This window comes from Lipophrys pholis (assembly GCF_963383615.2).
Source record: "Lipophrys pholis genome assembly, chromosome: 20".
In the NCBI taxonomy this organism is placed as follows: Eukaryota; Metazoa; Chordata; class Actinopteri; order Blenniiformes; family Blenniidae; genus Lipophrys; species Lipophrys pholis.
Genome location: NC_137648.1, coordinates 14,137,012 through 14,159,763, shown reverse-complemented (window position 1 = coordinate 14,159,763; position 22,752 = coordinate 14,137,012). Strand labels below are relative to the sequence as shown.

General features: G+C 37.9%; 1 protein-coding gene across 5 annotated transcripts in view; it reads left to right on the top strand.

Annotated features, from left to right (window-relative positions):
* The first annotated feature begins 14,704 nt into the window (after positions 1–14,704).
* The window catches only part of ralyl (RALY RNA binding protein like), a 102,680-nt gene continuing 94,632 nt past the window's right edge, over positions 14,705–22,752 (top strand). Inside the window, exon 1 of one of the 5 annotated variants that reach the window (XM_080489706.1) lies at positions 14,705–15,760. The gene's annotated coding sequence lies outside the window, so the exon portion shown is untranslated. The remainder of the gene's footprint in view (positions 15,761–22,752) is intronic. The other 4 variants (XM_080489704.1, XM_080489705.1, XM_080489707.1 and 1 more) reach the window with 4 other exon arrangements.

Genomic DNA, 22,752 nt, shown 5'->3' with positions numbered 1-22,752 from the left:
GTCACAAAAAAAGAAAAACGTAAATTTGTTTAATAATTCCACTCTTGTCCTCACAGCTGTGGAAATAGAAATGAAAGAATACAGGAGGGAATTTATCTATATGTGCTTTTTCTTTCATTTAACCAGACTTTGCAGAATTAGACTGTAATTTACGAGATAAGGAAGAAGAATTTGGTTCACACTGTGTTAAATATATCTTTATTCATCCCTCTTCTTTTGTGCAGCTTGTTTTAACCACAGTGTCCTGGTCACCTTGGTGACCTACGCTGAGGAAAACCTTGGATACTTCACCCGTCTACTATCAGGATAAGGTTACGAGTCAACCTGGAGAAAGTCCAGCACACCCACGGAGAGCATACATTTATTAATTTAGAGAACTATCATCAATTAAAAGTTTGAAGCACAAGTGAATTTCAGTTAAAACTGAGTTTTATTTCATTAAGTCATTTTTCCTGTTTACTAACTGTGTTAATAGAAGAGCCCGAGGTAGCACCAGTACAATAATTACATTTATGATTAATACTTTCATGAATAATTCATTAATGACTTTTTTTTTCTTTTGCTTTGCAGAAAATGATTTGTTAAACGGCAAAACAGAGAAACTGTATCCTTGAGAAAGTTTTGAATGTTTCAAGGTTGGTGACTTTAAAATAGAAACGTCTGATATGATTTTATTTTTTTTTTTAAATTCTGGAAACTTAAAGTGGCAGGTTTTATGAGATCTTTAGTGTTAATATGTAATGCTACATTGAGGGGGTGTTGAATAATAATAATAAATAAAAAAAAAGATTTCTTATTTTAAATTGTAATATTGACAAATACATCTGCATCACTGGGCTAAAGACAATTATTTTTATAAGGTTGTGAATGAAACTGAACTCAGTTGAAGTGGCCAAGAAGACAGAGACATGTTTTCCTCTGGTAATTGACCCAGAATATAACCATTAGTGGGATTTTTCTTATTGATCTTCGATGCTATCATACAGTTATATGCTGCTACGAGTCTTACGACAAAGACAAATAACAAAACACGTGAAAAATATCTTTTGATAATTGAACATCATTTGACACCATCCTCACCACCCATTAATAATCACCTATACTTGTATACTCTTGTAAATCCAAATACTCTAAACAGAAATAAAGCAACAATCTTTACATTTCTGTAACACACCAAGGCATTCTCATCTTTATTTTACCTTTGCAGAACATACAATGTTGCAGGACTGTGTTTTACAGGTTGTGAAATTGAAATTATACAGTGTGGCACCTGCAACACTGCAGCATTATATGTTGTGCATTTTAAATCCATGAGGTTTGTGTCAGACAGCTGAGGCTGGAAGCTGCTCAACTAGCTGCAAGCCTCATGTGCCAAAGGTACTAGAAAGCCGTCCGCCACCACCGAGAGCTTCCATAGGAAGAAACAATAGTGGGCAAAGACCCTCAGACGGTTCTGCTCTCTGTTCTCGGCCGGATGTGTAAAAGGGGGAGACCTGCATTGCTGCCAAACTGCGCCTGGCCACTGGGAAGCTTTTTGTCACTATCAGCCACAGCAGAATCTGATTAAGATGGATTTTCATAGCTTCGTCCATGGCCACTGGGGGCTCTCTTTCAAGATGCACCTGTGCCCACAATCCAAAGACCCTCTGGTGTTGGTGAAGCAGGAGAGCAGACGAGGGCTGCCTACAGACAGGCCATCAAACACAGCAACTTTCCTTCACTTTTACCATCCTGGTTTGGCTTTGCTGCTTGGTTAATGTTAAAACACCAAATCGAAACTTACTTTTACTTCAATTCTGACTCTAGTAGAAAACGCATCACAACCAATAATTGGAAGTAGAAAACAAAACCCTCCATATGAGAAACTCTGTAACTTAATGTTTGCCAGAAATGTGACTGAAATGTGGTCTTTCAGGTTTTATCATCCATCATGTTTGGGGTTGCATCTTTGCTTAACTTATCCTTGCTTGTCACCTTGAATGGAATTTAACACGCATGTTTTAGGTAGAATAAACATAGAATCAAATGTGTTCTATATGGCTCACAGACCAGCTCATAACCAAGTGGCAAAACTGCACATGTATTTTTCAAAAATGTATGTGGATGATATTTTGTTTCCTGGGTGGCTGCTGCATCACAGTAACCAGTTAATGAAGTGAACCACCCCATCAAGCAGATCACATTATAAACATCGTGGCATAACCTGGTTTCAGCTTACATGTAAGACTTTATTTCAGTGCTTTATAATATTATGTTTTATGTCATTCTGAATGGGACATCCTTCTCTTCATTCAAGCCTTCTCGAGAATCTGTCTGGCAAAGGTCGGTTAAATCAAATGCTTGCTGCTGACAATAAAGTCGAATGTTACTAAAAAGCAGGGGGGGGGGTTTATTGGAAGAGCACTTTCACAAGGTAATCTTATTGGACAACACAAGCATTATAACACATTTTCATTATTGCTTCCACCTCATATTTTTCTGGCTGCATCAGCCATATATGGAATTAAGTATTTCCAGACTTATAAATTATCTTTCATGGTCGTTGGGACAACATATTGCATAAGTAAAGAGCAGGACGGATGGACTTTAAATTGATTCCTTAGAAGAAAACATACAGACTTCAGAGTGGCTCCACTCAGGCGTGAAATTAAGAGTAAGCAGTCTAATGAAGCGGTTCAGTTTTCAAGCTTGGATTATGACCATCATGTATATATAACCACAACTTCAATTACCAACCGTAGATAGGGAAAACTTTGCAACTTGACATAAATAAACCAACAGATGGATGTTTTGTTTTTGAAAGCTTTTGTTAATATTTTACCAGATGCAAACATAATTTGCATACAATGCCAGGCAAACCAATTACAAACAAGTTGATCACAATTTAAAAAGATACAGGATGTGGAATAAACTTAAATGATTATATATAAAAGTACGTACGTATCAGGAATAGTCTTATGTCACAGGTTGTCTGTAGGAGCCGGTGCAGCTTCAGTCTTAAACGTTGGCCAATCATTTACAGCATTTTTGCCTTTAACTCCGACAGCCAGGATGCAATCGCAGCCAGGTTCATTATTCCTGTTCAGCTTCAAAGACGCATAAGAAAGTGACAAAGACTCATGTGAAGGTCTTTAATACATCAAATTCAAAGACATTGCAGTTATTTTTTTTCTCCGCTCGCAGTCACTGATAGCAATTGGTTGTAGTCGGCCTGAATGTTAAATCACAGTCTGTACATTTCACATTGAAAGCCCTGAAGGAAAACTTACAATTTCAGGTGATGGTTTTTTTTTTAATTTTTTTTTATTCCTCTCTGTCTCTCTCTGTACAACCAATGTGCTCTAATACTTACATAATCTAGTTTGTCCACCAATCCAGTGACAACCAGATGCTCCTTTGGAATGAACCACACTCAAACAATTGTTATATGTTTGGAGCAGCAGTCATAGCCACATCTAGTGTTTACTGTATTATCTTGCAGAGAAGTAGCCTTAAAAAAGGACTGATAAACTCTCTCTTCAATAAGCAACATTTAGGATTCAAATATTAAGGACTCATTGTGGTTCCACCATCACGACTGATTTTGAGGATTTCGTTTGACATTCCAGTTTACAGACCTAAAAATAAATCTGAATAATCCCAAAGAAATCACACAACTCATATTAACTTATTGGTGGTAAGTTACATGATATTGCAATAAATATTAAACTTCCGATATTCAATAAGAAATAAAATCCCTAAACTTTAGATGGCTGCTGTTACATACAGTAGATATGTTGCGCCACAATATTTTATTAATAATCCCAGAAAGAGTAACACCATGCCAACAATATGGGGATTTTGAAACATTAAAACAAACACTTTGCGAGCTTTCTGTTAAAATTGGAGAGAAAATATTATGCATTCGGATAAAATATTTTGTTTAGTGAAAAATATCACTTGTTCTGAAAATACCTCTCCTATATATGTACACACAAATTGTACATGTTTAAATAAATACTGCATGCACCCATATTTCAGAATGCAGTTGCCGGAGGAATATGTTTACTGAAGGAAGTTTTGTTTTGGATAAAAGTCCTTGTGTTTAGTTCTCCGCTTGTCCTTGTTTTCGTTTTATTCATGTCTGTATGCTCTTCTTGTTTTCAGTGTGTTCTGTTTGTAAACTGTTTTGTTTAATGTCTCGTGAATTCCCTTTATTCAATCCGGGGTTGCAGGGCGCTAGAGGCGATCTCTGGGGTACATCTTGTACACTGAAATAGACTAATCGTCATACTTACAGGCAATTCGTGGTCACCAATGGACATCAAATTGTGACAGGAAACTAAAACGCTGAGTGATAGCGCCTTCATTACTGTCACTTCTCTTATTTAGTTTTTTTCTGCTCACCTGACTTTACATCTTTGTCTTTATTCAGACTTCAGTGGGTTTCAGTGGTTGTGGTCGTTTTGGTCCTGTGTCCGGCCTTCATATTGAACACATTTTCCTCTCCTATATGTGTATATATATATATATATATATATATATGTGTGTATATATATGATTCTAAATTTGAATCAATTAGCAGGTGTAATCTCTGTGCCATGTTCTGATAAGTGCAGATACACGCATAAGAATAACTGTGTGAACAATAAATCAGCTGTCATGTACTTATGTTAATGATGAAGAGGATCCACGCAGCAGCACAATCAGCTTGCCTCAGTCCCACAGTGTTCCTGGCTGTGTGGTGGCCAGAAGATTCCCGCTTCTATGTGGTGAAAAGGTTACCCTGCCTCTATCTCTGCAGGTGCCCCGTGGCCGTCACGCTGAAATGAAAATGTCACTGCGCGAAGTGACAATTAATCTGACAGCTGTTAACAAGGTAAGTACATCGTACGTAGGTGCAGCCTTTGAGGGCGACTTCTCCTCTCCGTCGTCTCTCTTCTTGGGCTTTCACCTTTTCTTGTGTGTTTCAGCCTGCGACGGAGCTGTGACCCTGTTTACCTCTTCTTTCAAAGCCAATTATTTTGTTCATCAGGATGCAACGACGTGAGCTTTTTTTTCTTTTTTTTTTTTTTGTCACCAACCAAGTGCAATTAATTCAAAGCAGGGGCCAACAGTTTTCCTCAAGAATCCTGATTCGACAAACCTAATTGGAAACATAAATGCTCTGTAAGATGGCAGCGCGGCGTGCTGTCAGGAAATTGGCAAACTCCGGGTTTAGCGCTTCCGTTCATGTACACGTCTGCATACCTGTCTGGATGCATATCTGACTGTCTGCGAGACACCGCACCTTTGACCTGTGAATTCATACATTTGTTTACCTCTCTTGACAAGATGTCAAATTGAGTATTACTTGGAGAGGAAGGAAAAGCAGTGGGAGTGAATGCACAATGCATGTAATTGGGTTGTATCTCACCGCCAGACAACGTTGAGAGGAGGGTGCATTTGGTTTGCATGAGAATTAAAACAAGGGTTCAATTTTATTAAATTTTTTTCTCATTGAGAATAACTTTTAAATATTCAAATCCATTATGCACATAGGAAGACAATAAATGAGCAAAATGTCAAACAACTGCATGCAGACCGGGGGGGGGGGGGGGGGGGGGGGGGCATCACTTGGTTTCTGCAAGAAAAATATTCATCAGGTTGAACGACGGCTGGATCGTCACTCAACTCCAGTGTAAAGCCCTGAATACCAAAAGAATAACGAGAAAAGTAATGTCTCCTCAGTTGCCACTACTGTCAAAACAAAAGTCATCCAAGTCGTAGCCTGAAGTCTGAAGACGGGCAGATTCAGGGCAACAAGTGATACCAAGCATTAAATATCACTGAGCTAAATGAAAGCAATCAAAATGAAGCCTGCCGCTGCTGCTGATCTTTAATATTAAGACTGCTCGCAGGAGGAACAAACGTTCTCATAGTTCATCTTTTTTTGTTTCATTTCTTTCTCTTGACTTCGTCACTATCCACAGTTAACATTAAAATCAAGAATGACATATGTTCTTTATTCTGTTGTTCTTTTCACCATCAAGTTTCCAAGTTAGTAAATTCAACAAAATACTGTAACACATTTGTGTACTGTTTACACTGGCAACCATACAGAAACCGCTTCGAAATTAAATTAGCAGCGAAATAAATGGACTCATTAATTTCTCCTTCCCATTACTTTGAACCTTTATGTAAATTGTGACCCACCATTGTATGGTTAAAAAAAATATATAACACAATGACTGACATCATTTAAAAACAAACACTGAAGGTTTTCCAATCAGGTTACAGTGGCTGTCATCACAGGAGAATATTTGTCCGTTGTCTATACTCCATGTTTACTACTCTGTTTTCATTTTTCTACACCTATTATTTATGTAAAAGACTGAAGGGTACACAAAGTGACTGCATTGTCATGGTACACATTAATTTTTTTGTTATTTTGAGATTCTTACTCAGCTTTAGGCTCCTTGACTTTCCCTCCTCGTGTCTGATTGTAGCTTCCTGCCCTGATGAGTTTCACCTGCACCTGAATGAGTGATTGTCTTCACCTGGTGCCTGTGGTCTATATTGGGCATCTTCTAATATTTCTGGTTGTTGGTTCGTCTGTGTTCCTGTGATTGGTGTGGGTGCTTTTCCGTAACCTCCAGGACTTTGCGTTTTGGTCTTTTGAATTAAAAAAATAAATAAAAATTGTTCTCCAATAAAATGAGCTCCTGTTCCACCTACTGCAGTGTCTGGCATCTTGGATCAAACCATAACCCGCTTTTCTTTTAGTGGGTTGTTGTCTTCATCATTAAGGCTAAACTTAATATTGGAAAAACACTCAAGATTGGGGGGGGGGAATCATTAAAAAAAGAAATGCACATAACTGAAGTGTCACATCTGTCAATTAAATATCAGACAAAAAAGAAATTCCAACAAGTTGTAATCCAAATAAATACTTGTAACATGTATTCTAATAAAGAGCATACTTAGCTTGGTACGCACACAAGAATTTTCAGATAATTTTTTATTTTTTAAATGGATGCTGATACTGTAAAAGACTATTTGAAGTGCCTGCCATCATTAACGTCTGATATTAAACTCAGAAATTGAAGTTTATCTCATTGAAGACAGGCATCAGATCACATTATCAATGAGCCAATCTTCAGTTAAGTATATATAATATGAGCCTCTTACTGTCGGCGTTAATGTGACATAAAGAGCACTTTGCCATCACATAGCAAAATAAACTGATGCTCAGAAATGTATTAATCACCATTACTAAAAATGGTTCCAGCCAGGTTCCACATAAAATGCTTAACACTATTTACCAGACTTAAGGAAAAGATTATGGATTATGAATAAAGAGCGTATGTTTCTATTTTTCCGAATGTTGATTTTGTAGATGAAAGTGTGTCATGTCATGTACAAAAGAATTTCAAAATGAGAGTTTGTCTTATCTATCCTGTGCAAAGTTTCAGGAATCTGCTTCATTGCCATCGAGTTTCATTTATAAATAAAAGCTTTATATGCACAGAAAATTTCTGTACAGCTGCAACATTGGTATTAAGTAACATTCTGCTTTTATAATGACTTTCTTTTACCAAACGACTGTATGAATCATGAGCCACGGCTGAATGTTGGACAAAAGAAGAAAGATGTGAAACATGCTATCTTATAATGAATACTGCTGCTCTCCAGTTTCTTTTTTCATCTCTTGGAGGAGTATTTGCATACAAATGTCGAGCCCATGAAACATTGTGTTGCTCAGAAAACCTTTTTTTTTTTTTTAACCATGCTTTGAAAAGAAGGAATACTTCACTTGTTCGTTGGGGGCTTCTTTTTATTGTATGTATTCAAATATGATGTTTTGGTGGAACCTGTTACTCTATAATGAGCATTTCTTTAAAAATTTATTAGATTCACAGGACATGTTAATATTTGAGCAATTTGTGTGGACATTTTTATTTAATATCCAGGTTACTTTAGTGTGGGAATTGTGGTTTCTCTTCCATTATTCTATTATATTACAGTCTATATATCCAAAGTATTCACAACCAAGCAACATTCGGGAATGTCCTGCCTCTCACAGGACCACCATGTTTTTTACACACAGACTATGGAGGAGTTGTGTATGTGAGTCACAGTAAAGATTAAAAATAAATAATAAATGCTATTACATAAAACAGTAAAACACTTAAATTCACATCATACTGCTCACAATCACACTGAAATCTCAAAATCTTGAACTCGCCTACCTTGAAATTTCATCCTCAAGGCATCTTTTCCAACTTCTGCATCCTAATTCCAAAAAAAGGTCAGAATGCAGAGCTTTGGGAACATCCAGACTGCACTATCATTTTTGTATTGCACTTTACAGATGGCTGCAGCCACTATAAGACCCTACAACGTTTCATTTGGAATTCACATAATTTACATATGAATACAAAAACCCATATCCCTTTTTGAGTGGGCAACATTTTTGATCAACTACAGCAGATCCTTCCTAAATCATAGCTGAACCTTTAATATATGGTAGACATATTTGGAAATGTTGCATTGGCATTGTGAGTGTAAATCGGCTGAGAGTAAATGGTGGACTATGAGCAGTGTTTCTTGAATCTTCTTCATGTGTGAATGCTATATGCTGCCCATTATTGATTGAGAAATGTCTCTCTGTGTTCTGATTGTGGTTCAATGTGAAACAACGAATGGCGACGGAGAAAAGAATGACATCATGAATTGTGTCAGATTTCATAAAAGCCTAAAGATTGTTGCTTCAATGTGAAAATCTCATTCAGTGAAATAAACCCTTTACTGCGGGTCTTTAGTGGTTGTATGCGAACCGAATGTTAGTATAGATGTTTAGGAGTCAAACATGAGGATTTTCTGCAGGGTGAGTGGCTATCCATGTAAGTAATCCAGCTTTAAGTCCCAACAGGCTGATGTGGGTCAGTCAGCTCAGGCAGAGAGGAAGAATCAAATGAAGGTGCCATGTGAAAAGCACAGGAGATGGATTCAATCAATTATTCAGTTGGATACATTTTATGGCGTTTCGCTGACACACAAGCACATTTTCAACCTCAAATATGCATGATTGGAGAAAAAAAAAAACAATGTACTTATTTATTTTTTTAATAAAAATTTATTTTTACCAAACTCATATTTATTCCACTAACATTACAAAACACAAGCAAAGCAAAAAAGGAAATATATTTTCCTCTTTGCATTATTTGATATAATCCTTCAACCTCAAGCTCGCTATTTGTGAACGTAACCCATTTATTGTAATCAGCATTAAATCCCCTTACAGTGTTGTATGCACACTTATTTCTGATTAAAATACCCCACACAGTTTCTGCAGACTCCTTAACGAAATGGTCATTAAAGACTTCAAATCCACACGTTTCTTTAATAGAGGAAATGTATATTTTATTATTATTATTATTATTATTATTATTATTATCATTTCTTGCTAAAGGGTTCTGTACAATGTGACCAGACATTAAAGGGAACCTCAGCATAAGGGATTATCACTGTGTGACTAATGTGCAAAGTCCCCACCCAATAAACAAACACTTTTAAAGTCATGTACATTTCATTGAGAAAAAAGAAAGAGAAAGCATGCAGGTGTCTTACCTGTTATATTTCTTGGTTTTGCAGTATGTATTATAGTTGTACTTGATGGGAATTGTGCACATTCAGTTCAAGAGAATGTTTCATTGGCTCATTGTTCCCCTGATTTGAAGTTGCTGCCAGTGATCCCTCTAGTCTAAAGCCTTCATCTGATTCAACACAATGTTCCGGAGAAAAAGTGGAAAACGATAAGATGCTAGGTTACAGTTTCATCTCGGAATCTTCGCTTTCACAGAAGGCATCTGGAATTTATCATTGAAAAGGGCTTGAGGATGTATCCTATCAAAAGAGGTGGTTACACTTTTCTCTTATGTGTCTGCGTGTTGCACACACCGTATAAATAATGTACTGAGAAGTATCGATTAATGCACCTCGAGAGAAACCGTAAGACTCAAAAGCCCCAATGTTTAGGGCTTTACCTCTGATTGGATGCTTATGTCCAGAGGCAGTGTGTGTGGTCCTCTCGCTCTACTGTATTAACCAGGATTTCAGCCCAGGCAATCGATTAATAATTATTTTTACGTTCATTTCTTATCTAATTTGTTGGAAGACCACTAGTCACACAGGTTCAGGCTGATTCATATTAAAAGAGAACGAAATGGGTGAAGTGTGTTTTTGTTTCAGATTTGGCCGTGCAGGGCCTGCTGATCATATTACTGGTTGATATGATTGATAGCTCTTTCTTCTGATATTCATGAAGGTTGTTGACCTTGCAAGGCTGGTTTTCTCACACACGAGCGTGGCTGATAACGCCACAGACCAGAATTTTTAATGTGCTTCATAATAAGCGCGATGGCTTCTGCAGTGTTTTGGGTCGCATGTATAAATCAAGTCAACTTGTATATTTTCCACGGCAGATATTACAAGTTATGCAGGTTTAATCTGGGAGGAAAGGCGGCACTCGGCCAAGTGGGCATTAATGACTACGTGTCAATAGCAATGTTTCGCATTAGTCATAGTTTGTTCCAGTGTGATATCGGATCAGGAGGGATTATGATGGCTTTAATTGCGTCGTTTTATCTGCCCTCGCACTGCAATTTACCCCCATTTATTTATAAATCAGACCTGTGCATCCTCTTAATCACCGCACTGACAGCAAGTTTGATCACAGCCACCCATCCCCTCCAACCTCCGGAGGAAGATAATTATAGTGTGACATGTCCTGAAGAGCAACACGCTGACCGTCACGTTCGGTTTATGCTACAATGTCCGATATATCATGACACTGTTGACACTTTACACCTAATATAGAAAAAGAAGACGGTTCACTCTTAACGCCCCGCCAAAGAGACAGAACGAGATCTGATGGATAAATGAAAGAAGGAATAAACACAGTCAGTGATTAAGGTGCTACAATTTGCTTCAAGGAAAGTTTGATCACTGTTCATGGACACCAAATGTATTCCTCAGAGACTGAGGGGCATTTTTACGCCGTGCGTCCCGGAGACTTGGATGTGATCTGAAAAGTGAATTAAATTAGACAGTGCTTAAGGTGGAAACAGTGCACCAACCGCATTTATGATGAATGAATGGTGACAGTTGTCTCCAGCACTGTGCGTTACATGAACTTGTACCGAATTTTGTCTGACAACTGCAGTCAGACACTCGTGCATCGATGGCACATGATTACCTTCCTGTCTGATGCAATCAGTGATAACCTATATTTGTCAGGTGTGTATTTAGCAAATGAGAGTGAGGTAGAGAGGGGAGGTAACGCAAGCATTTTCTGGAAGTTGGGCTGGTGTTGTGAATGATGGAGCCGGATTAAAATCCTTCAAAAGAGTCACCTTCTGAAATAGACAAATATATAGACAAGCAATCTACAGAGTTCTTCTCTCAATATCAGAATTAAACAGAAGGAGAGGATGAAAATAGACTTTATATTTAGTGTATGATCATGCATTGTCATCATTTTAGAACAAAGGTCACACAGGAGTTAAATTGGTTAACTGTTTTTGTCATTAAATATAATGTACCTTAAACCACACACACTCAGGAATCTTAATTCTAAGGTATTAATGGGCAGAAATTGAGTATGTTATAGTGAATGCAAGTTTTAAAGTCATTTATCCACTCTATAGTAACTCATTGTTAAAGCCCCGCCTCCCCAACCTCATGCTGATCCAATACACTTTACACCAGTGAGATCAGATGATTCATCTTTCTTGCATCATACATAAGTCACTTCATGACTGCGAAGCTCATGATGACGCCTCAGGCTGCTGCACCTTATGCCAAATTGGACATTTTGGTTGAAACTTTATTGGATTTCCTGGATGCAGCAAGAACTGCATGGAACAACATTATGACAGCCCACAACTGATGACATTTCACTTAGATGTCGATGGGACTTTTGTTGTCTGTTGAGCACAATGGCAATTCTTACACTGGTACATCATTTGCAGCTTATTTTGGACTATGCATTGTCTCCTTTACTTTACAGTCGAAAGAGCATTTTCTCAGTGAGATGCTCAAACTGGAAAGAAGCTCACTTGTGAATCCAACAACATGTTAGCCCCTTTTCATTCCATCATTAATGTTCTGTTGGAGTACTATATGCAAGGCATTTACAGAGTGTTATTTCACACATGCATAACTGTACCACACAATGCAAGTCCACAACAATGTACATACTGTATCACTGATGGGCCATTGGGACTGAAGTCTCAGCTCTTCATATCCATATTTTCATCATCAACAGTGTATCTTTTGTTCCTTTACTCTGTCTTTATACAACTCGTAAAGTAAGCCAATCAGCTAATGGAAATAGGACTACTTTTAATAATTTCTTTTTTAGAATAGAGCTTTTAACATGTCTTTACCCATTTTTCAAAAATAGATTTTTTTTTCTGACTTCACACGTGCGTATACGTTTAACACAAAACAGGTGTGCACTGAAAATTCCGACCTTTGTGATTCATTCAGCATATTTTGTATGTTTGTACATATTTTCAAATAACTGATTAATGGAAAATAAGATACCTTTTGTTCAAGTTTATCAAACAATGTACCCACCGTACAAAATCTATAAGAATTTAAAAAGAATCCATAAAGCAGCAAACAATAGAACCCGAGACAATAACAACAGGTGAAAAGAATTGAAAAGATATAGACATTTGGACTCTGAGTGTTTAGCAGGAGGATAAACTTTGCTATTGTCTGTTATTTATCTGTTTTGTTAGAGGATACAATATTAAAAGAATATAGCATGCAGCCAGATGGTGGCGCAGTGGTTAGCGCTCTTGCCTCACAGTGGGAAATACCAGTTGATCCTTTCTGTTTAGAGTTTGCATGTTCTCCCACAGTCCAGAAAATTGCATATACCATTAAATGTTGTCTCCAGTGTCTGTTGATATGGCACCACAGAAACTCTAGAGCTTGCTCTTTGTTGTACAGCATATTTTGGATCAGTCGTGTCGCTTTTGTACCTTTGGTGTCTTTTCTATGTCAACGTACATTCTGTTCTATATCTCTTTTTGAGTAGTAATTACTTTTAGAAAATCCCAAGCTTTTTATAATAATATGCATAGAATTTTGTCATTAGTAAAATGTATCTGTATTAATTGTTTTCATATTTTTCTGATTTCACATGTGCATATAAGACATCAGACAAGTCCACTAAAATTGTCCACTTCACTGATTTGGCTCCCCTATGATGCAAAATTCTGCTCTTTTATTTAAATCTTTTGACATGTCATCTCTCTTTTATACCATTCTATCTAACTGAGAGTCGTGGTAAGCTAGATACATTCTCACAATAGCGTTGGTAAGGCAGGGTGCATCCTGGACAGGTCACCAGTCCAGCTAAATTCATACCATGTTGTGAGGAGTCAAGGTTTTGTCACGCACAGGAGGATTATTTAAGATGGCAAAGGATACAAACACATGTCAACTGACTGTGAGCAAGGCAGCTGCTCCAAACAGAACTTTGACCTCTTCAGTTGTCCTGAGTTTATATAGTAGCAGATCAGAGTTTATATCGCATTTTAACTTCATCCAATGTCTAAAGAGACTAATTGAAGTCTAAATATGATATTGAAGTCAAAGTATATTAAAGTCAAAATATTCTATATCACCTACAGTCAATTTATATCACCAATCAACATCAAGGCAGGTTTTTAGACTAAAGCAGAAAATCTGAGGCAACACAATTTGACTTGAACCATGTAGAATGTAAAACAAAACAAAAAAAATATATATGCATATATTATTTATGGAGAAAGGGTGAGATTTAATATGTTGCACTTCCTCCCACTCCTTTTTGGACATGCAACCTGGTTATATTGCTCTGCTGTTAGTTATTCACTGTTTGTTTGATGAAGAAGCTTTTGTTGATTGGTGTGAACTCTTGATGATTTTGATATTTGATTTTGAGCATATTCAAAAAGAAAAATGAAATTATGTTCTAGATGTGGGGTGAAAGTGATAACAACCCTATATATTTTAAGAATGTATTGTTGCTTTTCTTGTGATAATACCTTTAGTTCTGTGGGTTACTATGGTTTGGTTCAGTTACTGCCACTACTCATATTTTTTTTCTTTGAAGGAGAACACTGTCCTTAAACAACCTTTTGATAAATCAATCCTGCACCACGCATCACTAATTCATACGATCCAACATGAGGAGCACGTGGATGGGATAGGCATGCTGATTCCATGTAATGAACAGGAGGACACGCACCGGGGGACAGAGCCAGATGACATTACTAGTGGCGTTACTGTGCTATTATGTTAGTTTTGCGTGCTCTCAGTGTGCCACGTTGTGATTCAGCACCCCGGACCCACGCTGCCCTCTATTCGGCAGCTTTCAGCACCGCGGACAGCGCCGGCTCCACGAGAACTGCGTGGTATTGTGCAGCGCTTGCGCAATTTCAGCACCGCGGACAGCGCTCTTTCGCGTCTGCTGCATTCATGTTTCATCTCCGATGCTCTACCTTTACGCATACGTGTATTGTGCACCCCCCCCCCCCCCCCCCTCCACCCCCCTCTCTCCTGCTGTAATAACCAGCTCGCCTGTCCCCTTCATTTCTCATTAGGGAATAGGGGTTGGATATACAACCCGTGCTTTCAGTCAATGAAACGCGGACACCGAGTGCGCGCTGCATCTTTAAAAAGCGAGAGAAAAAAAAGAGAGAGAAAGGAGCAAAAGAAAAACACACAACGGGCTCAGTCATAACTGTGGGATGATAAGGACTACCTCTTTTTTACTTTTGGAGAGAGCCAAGCCGTGAGGAGAGCATTCAGCATCAGCTGTTCAACACTGCTCTCTCATTGCTGGAAGTCGGGGCTGAATCAGTCACATGACAGAACTGGAGGCAGAGATCTAGAGAAAAGGCACAGCATTTCGGCTTGCACCGCCATACTGTATTTTGAGCAATATCACATTTTTATTGCAACATTTTACTCCCGCTCGGTGAGTACATTTCCAATGGCTTTTTTGTAAGCATTTTTTGTCTTTTTAATTGCCCTCTTTTTTTTTATTTTTCCTCCTTTTGCTGGTGTTTGAATTGAGCATTGACATGGTGGTTTTGAGCGTTTTTCACATCCAGGCTTCAAGTTTTTAGCATGCAGTTATTCTGATCCAGAGTGCCACACGGGGGAAACGGGTGCGTTTGCGGTCTTGGGGAAGCCTTTACTTGCTTGCAGTTTTGTTTCGAGGGGTCGAAACCAAGCAGGTTTTGCCAGTGTTGAGATTTTTCACACAATTTATTGGTGGTTTTGAAACATTTTTATTTTTGTTTTTGTTTTCTGTCGACTTTTGCTGTTGCTATGCTTTGGTTTGCATTTTGCAGTGTTGTTTGTTGCCTTCGAGTTTTGTGATTTTGATGTGTCGGTGAAACCTCACCGATCAAAACCCCCCCTTGCTTTCACTTTGTTCCTCTTTTCTTTATCAAAGGGAGTCATTTTTAAAAGCCCCATGGCGTTTTAACCTGGTACTTTTCTTGCAGCACAGCTCACAGGTTTGTTTGTTTTTTGTTTTTTGTTTTTGTGTTTCTCTCTTTTTGCGATTTCATTATACTTTTGATGGTGGCAGTGTCAAGTATTTTTGGATGTTATTTTTTTTTGACTAGATGATTCTGGGTGGACGAGGGGAGTTTTGATTCTTGGGAGAGTTCAATGCGTTTTTGTTTTCTATTTCAACGAGGATGAACAGACATTTCCCCTCCTGCAGGTATATATATATATATACATATATATTTATCTCAGTGACTGTGTTTACAATAAAGAATGAGGTGACAGAAATATTCACCTGTGGCTGACGTGTTATTTTATAAGGCTGGATGAAAATGTTTTCTAGAGAAGGCGGTTTTTACCAATGTTACCTGAAGGTTACCTTATGTTATCAGTCTGTCCATAATACATCAACAACGAAAAACAAGAGTCATGGTCAACCCTTCAACAACAAGCTTGGAAACCACACTGTTTTCTTTGTCATAAGTTCAACAACCTTCAGGCCATCCAAGCTGAGGAATAAATGTAAGTAGATATCTTCAGGTCCCTGGAAAGGATGCACTGTAATGATTGAAACTAACTATCTCTAAGACAAGTGTTTAGCAAGCTGCATGAAGCTGTTTACCAAGGAGGAATGATTAGTTCTAATGCAGAGGGTCAAATATTTTGCAACACTTAAGTGCCCTCTTCATCGCTGGACAAACTCAAACACGCTTCCGTGAGACTCACTGTATAAATACTTTGTCAAATCTGATTTCACTGAAAATGAATGGAGCCACTGACAGGACTGAAAGGGGATTTGGAGCAAATTAATCCTTCATGAGTCCGGTTTAGCTACAGATTATTGGTGTCTTGCAGGAAATACAAACACACACCAAATAGATATGAGGATAGTATTTGGGAAGGGAAAGGCTTTAACTTTTTGTTGTGTGTAAAAGTATCTCTTGAACTAATATAACATTGTATTTTCTCTATAAGTGTGAGTGTATGGTCAAAAATTCTTGAAAACTTAAATATTTAGATAGCTGAGTTTCAACTATTTCTGTACTCATGAAGTATTTTTTTTTTCATATCCAAGTTATGCCCCTAGTATTATCTTTCCCTTGTAGAAGAAGAAAAAAAAGCAGCCTTGTGCATGTCTCATCAATTTGCTTCATTTAAAACCATATATATTAAGTTTAACAGAACACCAGTTCTGTCAGTGTAATTTTGTAGACCTATAAAACATATGAGAGTAGACCATTAAGTCTGGGTATAGACTGTTAAACCCCAGCATCATTAAATAAGCTGCCACTGTGGATCAGAATCAGAACAATTTAAAGTAGTAAAATGGAATCTGGATAAATATTGAATGCAGGACCCGGTGGGGAAAGTTACATTTTTAATAAGGCAAACTGATTAGAGCAATTAGGATGACACCTTGTGCTGCCTATTGAAAAGCTGTTATCACAGATCGATTTCTCTGCCCTCTTTTAAATCCATGCAGGTCATAAAGCAGATGTAGATAAAGAGCCATGGGGAGGTTTTAATGGTTTTCAATTTGTGAGACAATTTAGAAACAGTATATGTGGAGTCTGGGAAGAGAATCTCAGTTTGGTTGTATTGCAGCCTCCCTGGAGACAGAGCGGCCATTGAGCAGGTTTAAGGGAGAGTATACGTGTGAGTTTGTTACTCAATGTGCCAGATATTGCGAGGAGGGTGTCACAATTCAATCCAACATCATGATTGTGATACAATTGGTCGATTCAACATCGACTATCACAACTTAGCTGCAAATTTCATTTTTTTCTTCCAAAACGCATTTACAAAGAATAAGTAACATAATGGTTGTACACTGATCATTCAACACATTTAATCTCAACTGAATTGACTAATTGAAATAATATATTCACTCTCCAGAGCATTTAACGTTAGTCAAATAACCAAAGCATTTCTGGAGACACATTGTTTTTTGGGTTTTTTTCAAGCAGCTTCTTCAAGGTAACACTTTTCTCCTGTGCATCTCTGCAGAGTGGTGCACAAATATATGCTAAATTCAATCAAACCAAAGCTTTTAGAGCCGCTTTTGAGCTGTGCAAATAGCTGCCTTTTGAGAAAGTCTCCAATCACAGACCCACCTACTGCACACATACATTTTAATCCATTCATTCATTGAAAACCACCTCATCTGTCGGCTTTCAAGCCTCAAATCACCACACCACAACACATCAACATGTCTTCACTCCCCTAGTTGAGAGGTGTTTCTGTCACACCGCTACGGTGTGAGCTCTTGGACATCTCTCCTGCTAAGCTTTATGATAGCTTCTATTACGTCCTGCAGTGTTGTGTCTCCCCTCCAGGCAGGTTTTCCGTTATCTGGGCCAAGCCAGAGCCGCACAGGAGACTTACAGAAAAGTATGATAGCTCATGTGGGGATACACCTCTGCCACCATGAATAAAACATTACACAAGAGCCAGTTGTATGCATGGAGTGTGTGTTTAACTATGACGTGTGTGTGTGCACGCGCGTCTCCATGCATATCTGAAGACAAAAATATAAATTTATCTCTAAATTAGGCTGGAAATGGAATTCAGGCCACTGAAAGTAGGTTTTGGCAAGTCCGAACATGGCTGATTAAACCTAAATCCATAAGTTAAGATAATTGTGTGAATGTTACAGGATTTCCCATCCGGATACACTGAAAAAGCAAAGAGGTAATTTGGTTTGTATTTTAAATTAGTTTTACTCCAGCAAGTATCACTTTAATCTCTGTGCTGCTTTCAGTAAAAAAAAAAAAAATCACTATCAAAGCTGAAGGTCATAAAAAGAAACGCTTTGTAAGATGTTCTTAGCATAGATCTTCTCTCTTGTGTCAACCGTGTCTTGTTCCGTTAGGACACAAAAAATGGACGCTTTTAGAGAAATGTGATTTTTATGACTTAATATCAGCTCAGAGTATCGTATCAACAAATTAGATCAAATATATATGGTCAAAATCAGAATTCCTCTGCCGTTTCCTGTCCACTGGGCTGGTTGCTGTTTACCTTGTTGATTGTGTTTGGAAAGTTATCTGGAAAGTTTATATATTGGGATTGTCCATCGATTCATTCATCTTCTCATCCTGCTCTATCAACATTCGAGTTGCAGGGGGCTGGAGCTCCTCCCAGGTGGTAATGAATGAATAGCTACTGTTTGTGCATCTGTATGTTTACTTGTGGTACTCTTTGTTTCCTCAGAGGATAAAACAAGGATAGAACTTGTGAAAATAACACTTTTATAGTAGATATACTGTAAATGTGTTTCAGATTACCAGATTATATCAGACACGATGTTACAACTGAGCCTTTGACAAGTTTTAAGATGTATAAAAAGCAGACATGGTGCATTAAAGTGTAAACAGGCAGAGCTGCTCTGTAGAGACTTTCAAATAGTTGTAGGTATTTTCACAACCTAATATCAGCTGAGTGTTTCATACTTTGAAAATAAATTAAGAATTCAGTGCGACTTTCATATGTTTTCTTCAGACCAAACCTTTTCTTTTTGAACTAGTACTTACAATATGTTATTATTTTCTGTCTTCTTCAATAAAATGAGAAAACTATGCCTGTGCTTTCTGTACGACAATAAACTAACAATAAGATATAAACAGTGGAAGGTGTTTAGACAGTGTTACTTTTTTAGAAATCATAACAGATCTGCAGATTGTCCTCACTGCATTGTTTTAATATTGTGAAACATTGTTTTGACCCACAAACATTTAGAAAACATACAGATTTCAATGGTGAGCAGTAGCTGAATTCCTGACAAGCTGCACCCTCCACCTTTAAAGCAGCCCGGGAAGCGACATCAGAAGCCAGGAAGTTTGCGAAGCTCTGTTGCTCCTCCTCAAGCAGAATTTATGTATTTGCATAGTAATGAATGCTACTCGTCAGATAATATCAATATTTCCACCAACTCAGATGTTCCTCCATCTGAATTCTCCCAGCCTGACAAACATGTGCACATCTATATGGCCCTTAGTAGCAAACTAAAAAAAGGTGCTTATATCATTTTTTAACTCGCTCAGGGTGGAATTCTCTTCTTGCTCTTCCTCCTTTGCCGGATAAACTGCTTACCTTTGGCATGACTCTTTCTCCTGAAATGGGTGTTAAGTACTTTACTGTCCTTTTCTGAGCTGTTAATTTGATAAGTGAGGGGATCTCACTTCATATTCTGGGCAATTAAGCTCATATCTGAAGAATAGGGTCAGCCTGAATGACTTTCCAGTGTCTATTATGGGAACCATTTGAGTTATGGTGCATCACAGAAATGAGACTTGCTGAGACCTGATTGTAATTTTAGAATCCCAGATGAAAGCCGACTTTTGCTTTAGTTACATTTCATTAACATTTGGACTTGAGTGCATCTGTCTTCGTACTTGCTGAGATCCTAATGAAGCCACTGTGGGAAGTATGAAAAACGTGATTAATGATGATTGAATACTCTTTTGTTTGGCTTTTCATTTAGTATTTGAAAAAGCAAGACCAATAGAGTTGCTATGCAAGAGGTAATCCACAGAAGCATCACTACACTTTAAGAATGGCCAGTTAAGCAGCGATTACTTCTTTTTTCCCTCTTTCAAGTACAAACTAATTCAAATAAAAAAGGTTTTTCTCCATTTACTTTGAAGATAAGGCTCATATTGTGTGATTGGGAGAAAAGTAACCTTAGAAAAAGGAGTCAAGTTGCTCTAAACTGCATGAAACTTCACATTATTCGTTATTATTTGTCATGTTTAGTGGGGAAATTAGGTTCATAGTCTTTCACCGGGTTATCAGCTCAGTAAGCAGATATTGATCGAGCCAATCTAATACTATGCAGGCCACATATGTGTCAGTCTGAGTTAACATATTCGATACAATTTCCTAATCCCACCGTTTGTCAAATTGCACTCAACAGAGATGCCACATGGAAGCAAAACATGCTAAATTAGCTTTTAAATTATACCTAGATTTAGTATTACATCTCCTAATACTGATGTGCATTGTTTTCCTCAACTGAGAGGAATCAGAAGTCGTATGAAAGACTTTCTTGCAACAGCATCTCTCCCTAAGAAACCATCGTAATTAAACAGCAATTTTAGAAAATGTTCAGTCTCATTGAGAATATGCAAGCTCTTTTCATCACACTTAACTATTTGGCATATTAATACATGTTTTTCATCTGCCTGCCAAACATCACCATTAAAGTTTAACCCTCAGGCAGGAGGATGACCGTGCTCGAGACGATTCTCTGTTTTCCCACTCACACTTGTCTTTTCTGAAAATAATGGATGGTCTCCGCTCGGGTAAATATAGAAATCATGGAAATATGGCGGAAACGTCTTAGCAATATGCAAAATGTTGCTCCTCAAATACCATCAAATTGATTTCAGCACATGCAGTATATAAACTCTTACAAGCATCAAGGAGAAAAGAGCAGACATTACAAATACAAGCACCTTCAGTGTCTTTGTAATCTTTAACGTCCGTTTATTTTACATTATGTTCCAAGTGCCAAAAAGTGGAGTAGTGGTTCACATGAGAATTTCCTTGACTCTGAGCCTGGTCCTCCAGTTTACTCCAGATTCCTGTGTTTAAGGTTGATTAATAAATCTAAAAGGCCTTTAACTGTGACTGTGAGTGTGTGGTTGTCTTTGATGGACTGGTGACTTTCTCCAGGGTCTAACCTGCCATAGTCAGCTGGGATCGGCTCCAGTGCCCAGTGGCCCTGAGATCAGTATTGCTGTATGGAAGAGAAAGATAGATAAACGTGCAGTAGTGTTCACAGAAACGTCCTCTGTCCTTTCTAACTTTCTATCATTCATTATTAAAAGAAGCGGTGAAAAACTAGAATAAGCATTTTTATTGCTGCACAGGAAATGCATCCAAACTCCATTCAGCAGCTTTAGTAGCAAACATAAACTTAATAAAAAATATATAAAAGTGCAGTTATTGCAGAAACATGAATTATTGGATTAGTGGACATGGAACAGTGAAGTAATCAAAACAGGTTGTGTGCTTGTATTTTATGTTGTATTTGTGTGTCTGTTCATTTGTGTGTAGTACAGCGGAAATTCAGGGTCTGACTTTCTAATTCAATAAACAGACAATATCACAATAGATTTGATCGTGGCATAAGATATGCTGTATGTTGTACAATTAATTTTCTGACTGTATGAATTGGCACTTCATTCTACAAGTGCTTACAACAGAAAATCGCACAAATGACAAGCACCGCTCCTAAACAACAGTTTACTGAGATAAAATGGTGCAACCCATGTGTACATTGTGTTTACTTCCATGTCAACCTCTTTTTCTGAACATAAATCAGAATTTGCATCATTGTTGTTTCCTGAAAACACCTTGGAGATTAAGTGCAGACCACCATTGTTAATCTTGTATAATGAAGTACGTCACAGCACCTCTGATTCAGTGGAGAGCGGCATTGTGCAGGGAAACTTACTGTCATTCCCAAGTTTATAATCACCACATCGAAGAGCCAAGCTGTGTTTGACCCCGTTGGAAAGAAATGTGAATGGGTTCATGTGAAATAGCTGGCTGGCCAAACATAAAGGAACTGACATGTTCTCCCACCTGAGAGAAATACTATCTGCATCCTACTGAACCATTTAAAAAGAAATCTCACACCACTGCAAGGCACATAATCAAAAGAATTCCCCATCAAACGAAGGGCACTACAAAACAGTAAAAGCAGCGGTAGAAACATAAACCCTAAGCGTAAGAGACAGTGAGTACTTGCAGGTCAGCTTGTGAAGGTTATGATCTGATTATATAGTAAAAAACAAGAACATTGGGTTTCTGCAGGAAACCCACAAGGCTCACTTCATAAATGTAATATTAAGATGCAGAAGCAAGTACTCCAGATAATTTAGAGATGACCGGAGCGTACAATAAGTGTAAACCACATGCATGGGAAACATCTAATTTGAGAGATTATTTTGTTTGTTCCAGAATAAGCCATTGGTTTCGCGTGGATATTAATTCAGCAAAGTTTGACGTGTGTAGTTCCTGGACAGGACTTACTGTCAGATCAGCATTTTAGTGAGGAGACACAAGTCGAGCTGACTTTATTCATGTTTCCTCGGCACATGCCGAGCATATCTGAGTGGCTTTGAGATGTTTGCTGAGTCCGTGAGAAAAACAAACACATAAACAAACAAATCGGAAATCGGAAAAAGTGGCGGAGGAGTG